The sequence below is a fragment of the Ischnura elegans genome, chromosome 3 (assembly GCF_921293095.1).
Source record: "Ischnura elegans chromosome 3, ioIscEleg1.1, whole genome shotgun sequence".
Taxonomy (NCBI): Eukaryota; Metazoa; Arthropoda; class Insecta; order Odonata; family Coenagrionidae; genus Ischnura; species Ischnura elegans.
In genome coordinates, this window is record NC_060248.1 from 31,345,024 (window position 1) to 31,354,814 (window position 9,791).

A 9,791-nucleotide genomic window follows, 5' to 3' on the forward strand; every position below is an offset into this window, starting at 1 on the left:
TATTGGCGATGCAAAGATTACCGCAGCGCCCCTAGCGGCCGCGCCTGGAATCACTCTAACTCAGACACTCCATCCTTTGTCGTATTTACTGCATGTGTTTCAACGTGAAAAGCGTGAGAAGACGGTAATTTCTTGAAGATGTTATCGGTTGTGGACGCCAATGAAAGCAACCTCAGGGTTTGTGAGGCCCATGCGTGCGGTAGAAGAAGTTTTAAAAGCTGGCCTTGTGATTTCGGTGAGGAAAAGGGAGGAAAAAGAGTCGGTGGTTTACGTGCAGGCTTTGTTCCTTCGCACCTCGGGCCTGACTTCTGAGCATACGTATTCCGTGGATTTGTGGATTGATTTATCTCAGAATAGGGTGGTTTCCTATTATTTATTTATTGCTTTAATCGAAAGATTATTACTCCTGGAGTACGTATTTCACGCTTTTAGATTTTTAGATGACAACATCTATTTTTCGCGATTAAATGAAAAGTGAAAATTTTCAAGCGCGCGAAAACGCGACGCTTAAGTATGAATGCCGGGAAATATCTCCGTACGTCGTATTTCTGGTTCCCCCTCCCGCCCGGTGAGGTGACCTTGAGGCGACGCTTAGCGCTGATACGTCGCAGGATGCTAGCGGATAGCTGAGTACCTTGCTGAATGGTAGCGCTTGGCTTAAAAAAGGTTTATTAATACCTTATCAAACGAAGAAAACTTTCCGAACTTAGCCAGTTTTAATAGGTGATTATTAAGACATGTTTCCCTGAGCTCTGTGCCTCATGCATGCATTGGTAACCTCAGACAATGTATAACTCCTATCCTCTCGTGTAGAAACTAGGTCCCTGTGACGTCACGTGGAGTGGCATCGCATGGGCGCCAATCTGGCCTTTTTCAAATGAGGATAAAATTTGACCCTTGCCATTCGTCTAAACCGGTATTTCAAAAACCAAATAATTTGTGTATTATGAATACACTAATGGTGGGTAACGAATCGCAATCAATGCCTTTTGTTTTCTTTGATGAAGCAAACTACCCTATTACGGCGATCGGTTATCGAGGGTTCAGAGTTTAGAGTGTGGCCGTATTGTTGTGTGACTTTTTAGTACTGGCGCATCATTAACCTCCTTTATACACTTCAGGTGCCCCTGGTAGTGAAATATCTATGTTTTACTTGGGGATTAGAGTGGGTGAAGGACTTCCGATCTGTACTTCCCGGTCCTTCTTCTCTGCGTCTCAGGACTTCCATATCATTAGCAGTCTCTTGAGCTTGTTTGAGAGTCTCTTCGAGGTGATTTAGAATGTGGAAGCACTCACCCAGATAAAACTCCAAAGTGTGGATGCAGTTCTGCTGGAATTTTATGAGAAAAATGTTACCGTGACCTAAGACCAAGTGGCTTCGCTCTTGGCAACCCCGCATGTCTATCCCAGCATCTAAGGCACACAGCCAGCCCACTTATGCGGTAAATCCTAAAGCTAACTGGAAAAAGCGTTAAGCAGATTTGTACTACAGCAATTTTAGTGGTAACAAGTACATAGACAGAGGAAACAAACTTGAAACTGTAGCGAGAAAGAGGTATGAGGAGCTTGAGGGTTGTCAGGTGGTGGAATCAGGACTTCTAGTCCGTCCAGAAATTCCTTGGGTGAGAGCAAGTTTGGATGGAACAGCTTTGGTTGATGGCAGGTTAGTAAGAAATGTTGAAATTAAGACATTTAAGGATGGTGAGACTTTGACGGCAGCTGAGTTTTTAGATCAAAGAGCAGTGAAGACCTTGGACAACAATGTTAATTTGAAGAAGAATACTGACTATTTTGCCCAAGTTCAAATAGGTATGGCTTTGAGTGGCATCCCAGAATGTGATTACATTGTGTATTCTCAGGCTGGTAATGATTATCTTAAGTACGTGTTCCTTTTCATTCGGATTATGTGTTCAATCTCTTAAGTAGATTGTGTTATGTTAATTTTGATCATTTTCTTCCTCTAATGATGGAGTATCATTATGCTAACTCTTAAGCCTCTCTTGAGGTGCTTTTTCCTTCAATTTTTTTCTCCTGACATTTGTCATAGAACTGATTTTTTTAAATGCAAACTGAGTCAACTTATGTTTACATGTTTGTTTTTCAGTTTTAGTGTTTGTAATTGTGTTTTTCTGTATTCTTGAACTATTTGATTTGTCCAGAAATATTGTCTTCGCCTAGTTTTTTTCTCTTGCTCAACTGTGATGTTATAGTCTATGTATTTTGATGTGCCAGTATTAAGTTACCAGTGTGAAGTTTTATTTTCAATGTTTTACTATAATATTTTGCATTTTACCAATTTTTGATCCGTAATGCCAAAGTAACTTTATTTTATGTATCTAATCAGAAAATATACTAGGATTTCTTTTACAACTGCTTCATTTATGTTTTTCTCTCTCAAAAGCAGTGTCTATGGAGAAGTACGTGGTTGACAATTCCATATGCAAGTTAATATAACACAAAAGAAGTAGAAAAGGCAAATGTTGATGAACAGTTCTCAGATAAAAAGTTCTCAGTTCTTATTCACAGTTCAGTCTCTCTAGTCACAAACACAATACTTGTGTGTAATAGAATTACATGAACTTGTCAATATTCATGATTGGAGGTCCAAAATTAGTTAATCAACACACAATAAAAATGAATTTCATCAGCATATGGGAGGAGCGTCCATTATATTGGACCCAGTATCATTTCATAAGCCCGCAGGCGTTGAATCGCTCTCTCAACATGACCTCTAGCTCTGGCAATGTCAGCATCATCCTTAGATAACTGACTTTCTTCTGAAGAAATTGAGGGCGGATGAGTCTTCAATTTCTCTGCAAGAGAGGACAATCTTACTTATGCACCTGCCTGCAAAATTACATTACTTCAAGAAAATAAATTCAAAAATATCTTACCGGGCGACACTCATTTTCAATTCTGTATTCTTTGTCCAACATCACTCCACCTTGGTAGTCTATTCTATCCAACTCGCAGCTATCAGTGACAATAAACTTATCCGAGGCTCGTCCACCATATAAAGAACTTATCTCAGTCATTAGTCCAGATGGGGCAATGCCAAGATTGACCTTCGCAGTGTGACCTCTCTTGTACTGGGAATACGTCAAAATTCTACATTTGAGACACTTGCATTTTTCTATAGGAATTTCCATGCAATCCAGTACAATCCTGGTGAACTTGTATTTTGAAAATGATGATGGTGGGTTGGCTCGGATCGTTGCTTGATCAGGCCAGGGTATCACTGACTTCAACACGCGTGCTAGTAAAGGACATGTGTGCTTAAAATAATTTCTGTTTGGACACTCGTTTTCCCATCTTCAGTACTATAACCCACTTTTGCCGTAAACGTTCTTCCTTCGGAAAAAATGGAAGCTTACCTCGGGGGCATTATAACTTGAACACTGTGGAACGCTGCAGTACGTGGTGTTTATAGAGTTTTTCTGGGAGTGCGGCACCGACAAATAATCGTGGTCCATGATTTCCGCAACGTAAACAAAGATATACGAGCAACGAATGTGTCTGAGTTAGAGTGCTTCCAGGCGCGGCCGCCAGGGGCGCTGGGGAGAATCTTTGCATCGCCAATCCTTCCCAGTGTTGCTCGCGAAGGATAATACCAAGAGAAGTGGAAACTTGGAATACATAGTCACATGCCAGTATTTTTTCAGGAAAAAAATCAGGTATGATGATGGCATACATATGTTACAGCAAACAATGGGAAAAACAATTTTGTACACCACGCACGGGATCAGCTTATATCCCGCTCCACAACATTGATTATAACGGGTGTCCGTACGCGCGCAGACTAAAAACTTCGTGTGACGCATAACTCAGCAAAAATGTTTGCATCAAGAGAATTAATAGTTAAGTGTACAATCCTTTGAGTAATGTTTTCCCTTTTAGGATGTCAGGATTGTGTCTACCCGGCAACAAGTCCAACAGCAGAAGTTCTATGACGTGACGTAAAAAACGCTAATAAGAAAACGACGCAAATGACTCGTAAGACATGACCAGAAGTAGCTTTATGGGATTTGCGAGCATGAGATGCACCTAAGTACAAACTTTGATAGCAATCCGTGAAGCTGTATGGAAATACAAAGCAGATAGACAAACAGATATCATCTAGAACACCGTCATCGTCAGACATAATGTAGAATCTATTAGTAAATTATAAATATTGCCAGTTCACTTAATAAATTTATGGCCGGGGTTATTTATTTTGCTATTGAGGAGCTATATTTCACGTAAATCTGTATTAAACTGCTTGGCGGAGATGCCGAAGATGTCGAATGCAAATGTATACGATAAGAGTTATCGTCAAGATGATTTAAACGTTACTTGAACATGAATGGAATTATTATTATATGATTCGGTTTTCCTGATCAGGATAACCAATTGCTTGAGCCCAATTCTTCTTACGACCCGCGTTTGAATTACAGCTGTGACAAAAGATTTTGAGACAATCCGTCAGTTCTTGTTTGCCATTTGAATAGCGTTTTAAGTGTTAGGCAGGCCTCTCCTTTATATCGGTTGAATTAAGCTTTTCTGTATGCCAACTATGCTCCACCCTTCCTTCTTTTCATATTCAGTTTTTTTAGGCAAAACACTCTGCAATATTTTGACTTCACAAACAAAAAACCAGTGAAGGAAGGTCAAAACAAGAGGTATGCAAGATAATGTTGCCCTCTAATGAGAGAAGAGCACAAAATCACGCATTGAAGAGTAATGTACTATAAAAACTAGTATTTAAGTACAAGTTAGTATTTAAGTATAATTAGGGAACAAGTCAACCCTGGGACGTATCTTTTTACTGGGGAAAAGCAAGCATATCCGTGGCATGGTTAGGCATAAATAAATAAAACTTTTGCAACATGCAATTTAAATATCACTTTTGAGTTATCTTAGTTGCTCCATTCACTTTGACATATTATTGCCACGAAATATATCCTGAAATTTGCTGAACACTATTTCTAACACTTTTGAGAGTGGCTTTGCTGAAGGAACTGTATCAAATCTGTTTACTAGAATCCAGCCCGGTTTATTATTAACGTATTCTACCGGATAAGGTAGGTTAGCATGGAGCATTTTACTCTTCGGCATAACCTACCTCTCCTGCCAATCTTACTTCTTCAATTCGCATTCATTTACATAGTGAAATGAGAAGATTGAAAGAATAGAGAATAACTATCCGAATTCAGATAGCTCCTTTATAATCCTCTGATTGTAAGTAAATTTCCCTATATCTAGTGAAACCTATTGTGCGGGGCTAAAATGTACAATAAGTGCTAATCTTTTGTTTCAATTCCTTACATTGGCATTGCTTATGATAGAACAGGATTGCTCTTGGGGATCGTCTTGATTTGGTTTGATTATAAATGTTTATTGAATAAGCTTGCCTATTCTTGTCAGTGAAAGCTATTCACTAATACTTTGAATATTAAGAATATAATCATTGTAAGCACTTGCATGAAATTTTTAGAGGAATATTTCACGGACATGCCTATGTGTTGTTTATTACCGCCATCATTATTGGTCAACAACCCTAAGATTGGTTGGACGCAACTACACACTCAATTCTCTGATCAGCTAATCTTTTCACATCCAAGTAATTATTCTTTTTCGCATCCATCTTTACCTGTTCCATATTTTTCATTCGAGGTCTTCATTTTCCACTCTTGCCATCTACTTGCCCCCCGAAGATTGTCTTCGTCTTGCCATCATGTCTCAGGATATGTCTGGTTGTTCCGTCTTCTTGTCAAGGTTTTCGTGAGGCTTCTCTTCTCTCCAACTCTTCTTAGGGCTTCCTCATTACTTTTACCCCATTTTGCCGTGAAAATGGTATTAACAATCAATAGTGAGTCATTATCCTTCATTAACACTTTGATTTTTCCCGGATTTTCATCGAGCTTGACTTGTTCACTAATCTAAATGATCCCATCGCCTTATCATCGGCTACATTTTGTTAAATGCAAGTCCCTTGATTATGTATTTAGCCCTCTTACACACACCAGAAACTAAGGGCACAGTTTTCATCGATTTATGTGATTATCAATTAAAGGTTTTATAAGGGAAATTCCACGGGAAAAAAATTTATCTTCGCTTCTCTTCCCTTTCCATGTTTTTTCGTCATAGTATTCAAGAAATTTATTCTCACTAGCTCACTATCTAACAAAAGTGTTTTCCTGCTAACAAGGCAGAGATGAGAAGGGTATGGGTTGAGCATTAACCATTAAAAGCTTTAAGACAATAATGATTTAAAGCCATTCAACATATTACGAGCTGGGTACATCTTATGTTTCATTCTAGGTCCGAACATGAGACGGCGGCAAGAAGGTACCAGCGGTCGTAGTATCGTTAAAAGACGGTAAAAATAAATTTTTAGATACCTTAAGCAAAATACAATGCAATAAAATGGCTATTTCCTTGAAGACCTCAGGAAGAAACTTCTTTGTCACGTTCCGTAGTCAGTTGCGTTCTTCGTATTGAGCCTCGGGCATTTCTAGCCCTCCTTCGCGTAAATAATCAATGAATACGATGCTTAACTTCCTCCAAAATCCATCCAGCGTTCCTCGTGTTAGATGTCTGAGATATTCTTCCTTCTCCCCGTGAATGCTTCTTTAATGCTTCGCAAAAATCCCCCGGGGGCAGAATATCGTCTCGCTTCCCTCACGCAACGCCACCCAACCATCATCCCCCAAATCCCATCCCTTCTGTCTTCCACCCTAGGGCTCTCTATATCTCTCTCCTCTCAAGGGCCCCGGCTCCCATTTCCTACTCAGCCTCCCTTCCAACGCACTCATCCCAAAAGCTTTCAATTTACTTCCATTATCCTCCTCTAACGCATTAAGACGCGCTCCCGAACGAACGATAAGTACCGCCTTCGCTGCGTTCCATTAAAAAACATTTGTTAGGGCAGATCATGTCATTTATTTTTAACCTTTCAACGGTTCCTGAATCTCTTTCCTGATGTCCTGCCGTGTTTACCCTCGAATCAGGAGAATCAGCGTAGTGATAAGGAGCACTGATGAGTTTTAAATCATGGGCTCGAGTTATCGTTTTCAATATTGAAGTAAACACATGCAATTTTCCGCGATTATAAAAGTTTATTCCCACCTTTGGTTCCAATCCATTTCTTACCATGAAGATGAGGTAGTAACATCGAAACATAAGTCGGAATAAAAGTTTATACTCTGGAAAATTGCATGAAAATTGCATTGAGTGTTTATTTCAATATGGAAAGGTTCCACTCCATCACGCTTCTGTCTTCTGATTTTAATAGTGTTTTAAATATTTAGTTATCTTTGGTCTCAGCTTATAATCCAGCAAATCATGACTCGTTTCGAAAGCTGCCATTGTCTCGAGCTTTCTCATAGGACTTCTAGGTCTTTAATCCTTTTTATCTGAAGATATTTCTCGGCGTACGGATATCTTCCATCATTTTTCGTTGTGTTTATTTACCTACGGATCAGGAAAACTACAGCTATGATTATTTTGTTCAAGTATACTTTCGAATTTTAAGAGTATTTGCGCTTTACTAAAATTAAACACCGAACCAGCACTAGGCACTCGATCAGTGTTCGAGGTGTCCTTGTGTTTCCTAATTTTCATTTCCAAATCTTCAGTGGATCTAGATATTTATTTAGTTTTTGTATCACTTAACTGATTCGTTACCGTAATTGATATCAATTCTGGATAAGCATTTTACTATTGGGGTTAATTTAAGTTTCGATGAATAATACTTTAAAAAAAATAGAGTAAGTAGTTGAAGTCTTTTCAGCTGGATTCATTATACTTCCTCTTCTATATTTTGAGTATCCTGTTTGTGCGACATTCCTCGAAACCTCACAATTTTCTTAGTAAAGAACTTACTAGCTTCTTTTCATATTAAAATCTTAACAGAAGAGCTTCAGGATCTCTTAACGTATTTTAGTAATTTCTTCTATATTATTTCTACTGTATAGATATCTTTTTCTCAACTTATACGCAACCAAACTCTACAAATGAGGTACCAAAATGCACAGATTTATCAGAGAACACGCGACGGCATACCTTACTTCCTAAATATTACTATTGTTTCCTAAAATTGGTTTTTAAATAATAAAAAAAACAAAAAAAACGGTAAATATTCCTGACGTTAACGGCGCACTAACTGATATATTTGTTCATTTGCAACAATATCTCGCATTCTTTAAATAACTTTTATCAAAATGCGGCTGATTCCACATTCAAGTCTCGTGTTGTTGCGTAAGTATGAGTCATCATGTGCGTTTAACAGAGGATAGTGTAATTACTTCCAATGTTGTGTTTAAAGAGGTCCTCTGACCTCAATTTGTACATGAACATTACAATTAAATTTGTACAAAAGACCCTGCATTTATTTCTACATATTAAAATTAGAAACGCGCCTATCCCTCTGTGGACCTGCATTGAAAAGAGCGGGGGAAGCCCGCTGGGAGCGGGCGCAGCACGCTCGTTTACCTTTAAATCAGAGTAGAACAATTCAATTAGTGACTAAAACCAAAAAAATAGAGTTCATTGCGTCAGAAGAGGGTATCCAATATCATAATAACAGTAAAACCATCTAACTGGAAACCTACGCCTTGCATTGCGGCCTTCCTTCGGGAACCGTGGAAGAAATCGCAGCAATTAGCGATAGGGAAAAATGGTGAGGGCAAACTTAAATGGATATTTAGTGAAAATCACGGCTAACTGGTCATTTGAAGTTACAAGGGGGGGTATGTAATACCCAATGTTCGAGTGAAGTTGAAAACTTAAAAGGCTCAAACTGGGCGTGGGGAACGAATTTTGTAAGTGATAGCAAGTAGATCCTTGCAATGTATTTTCGATGTATTTCTAGTGAGGCACGATTATCAACAAGAGTTTAAATAGGAATTATTTCTGTTATCTTCCTCTATCCAGGAGGAATTTTTCTCTGAAGATATATTCCATGCTGATTTTTTTCATGAAAGCTTTTGAAGGCTTCATTTTGAAATTTTAAACCTGAAACTTGAAGTCCCTCATACTCTGCCGTATCGGAAAAATATTTAAGACCTTTTGAAAATTAAATACTCAGCATTACAGGATTCCCACAGAAAATATTAAAGGTTATACTTATGGAATCGTGAAGCAACGGTTAAAGTTACAGAGCAAATTATCAGGAAAAGGCAGGTATTGAAATCTGAATTATGTATGTGAGTGTACCGAACGCTTGAGTGAAGATTCGAGAGGTAAGCTGCATTGAACCAATCAAAGGTCTTTTGACCGTTGATGATGAGTTGAATAAATTTGAATACCGAAGTATAAAAGCTTAACAAAGGAATATTAAAGTATTGCTCTCCCTTCAGATGATTTCAATCAATTGGAGGACCTGTTCGAGGGCGGATAGTTTGAGGCGTGACTTCTTGAAATTTCTTCATGCTGAATCAAAAAACCTTTGTAGATTTCAAATGAATAATTTTTATATCGACCATTTCCGACCAGCGTCAGGTAGGACCTGAGGATATTGCACAGCAACGAAACTGGTCGGCATTATAATTATTCATTTTAAATTTACAAGGTTTTTTGATTCAACTGTCCGAGGACCTTTATATTTTCCAACTTTAAATGGCATTCAACTTATCCAGCCTTCGGACAGTTTTTTCAAGCTATGAATTAGCTCCACTTATCTGCTGTAAATGCTATAAGCCATCAAATTCCATCTTAAACGTATCAATCTACCACAGTCAAAACCCTTTACCAAGTTTTCTTTCTACATTTTTACCTCCCATCTTGCGCCCTCCATCTATCCTCTTCAGCCC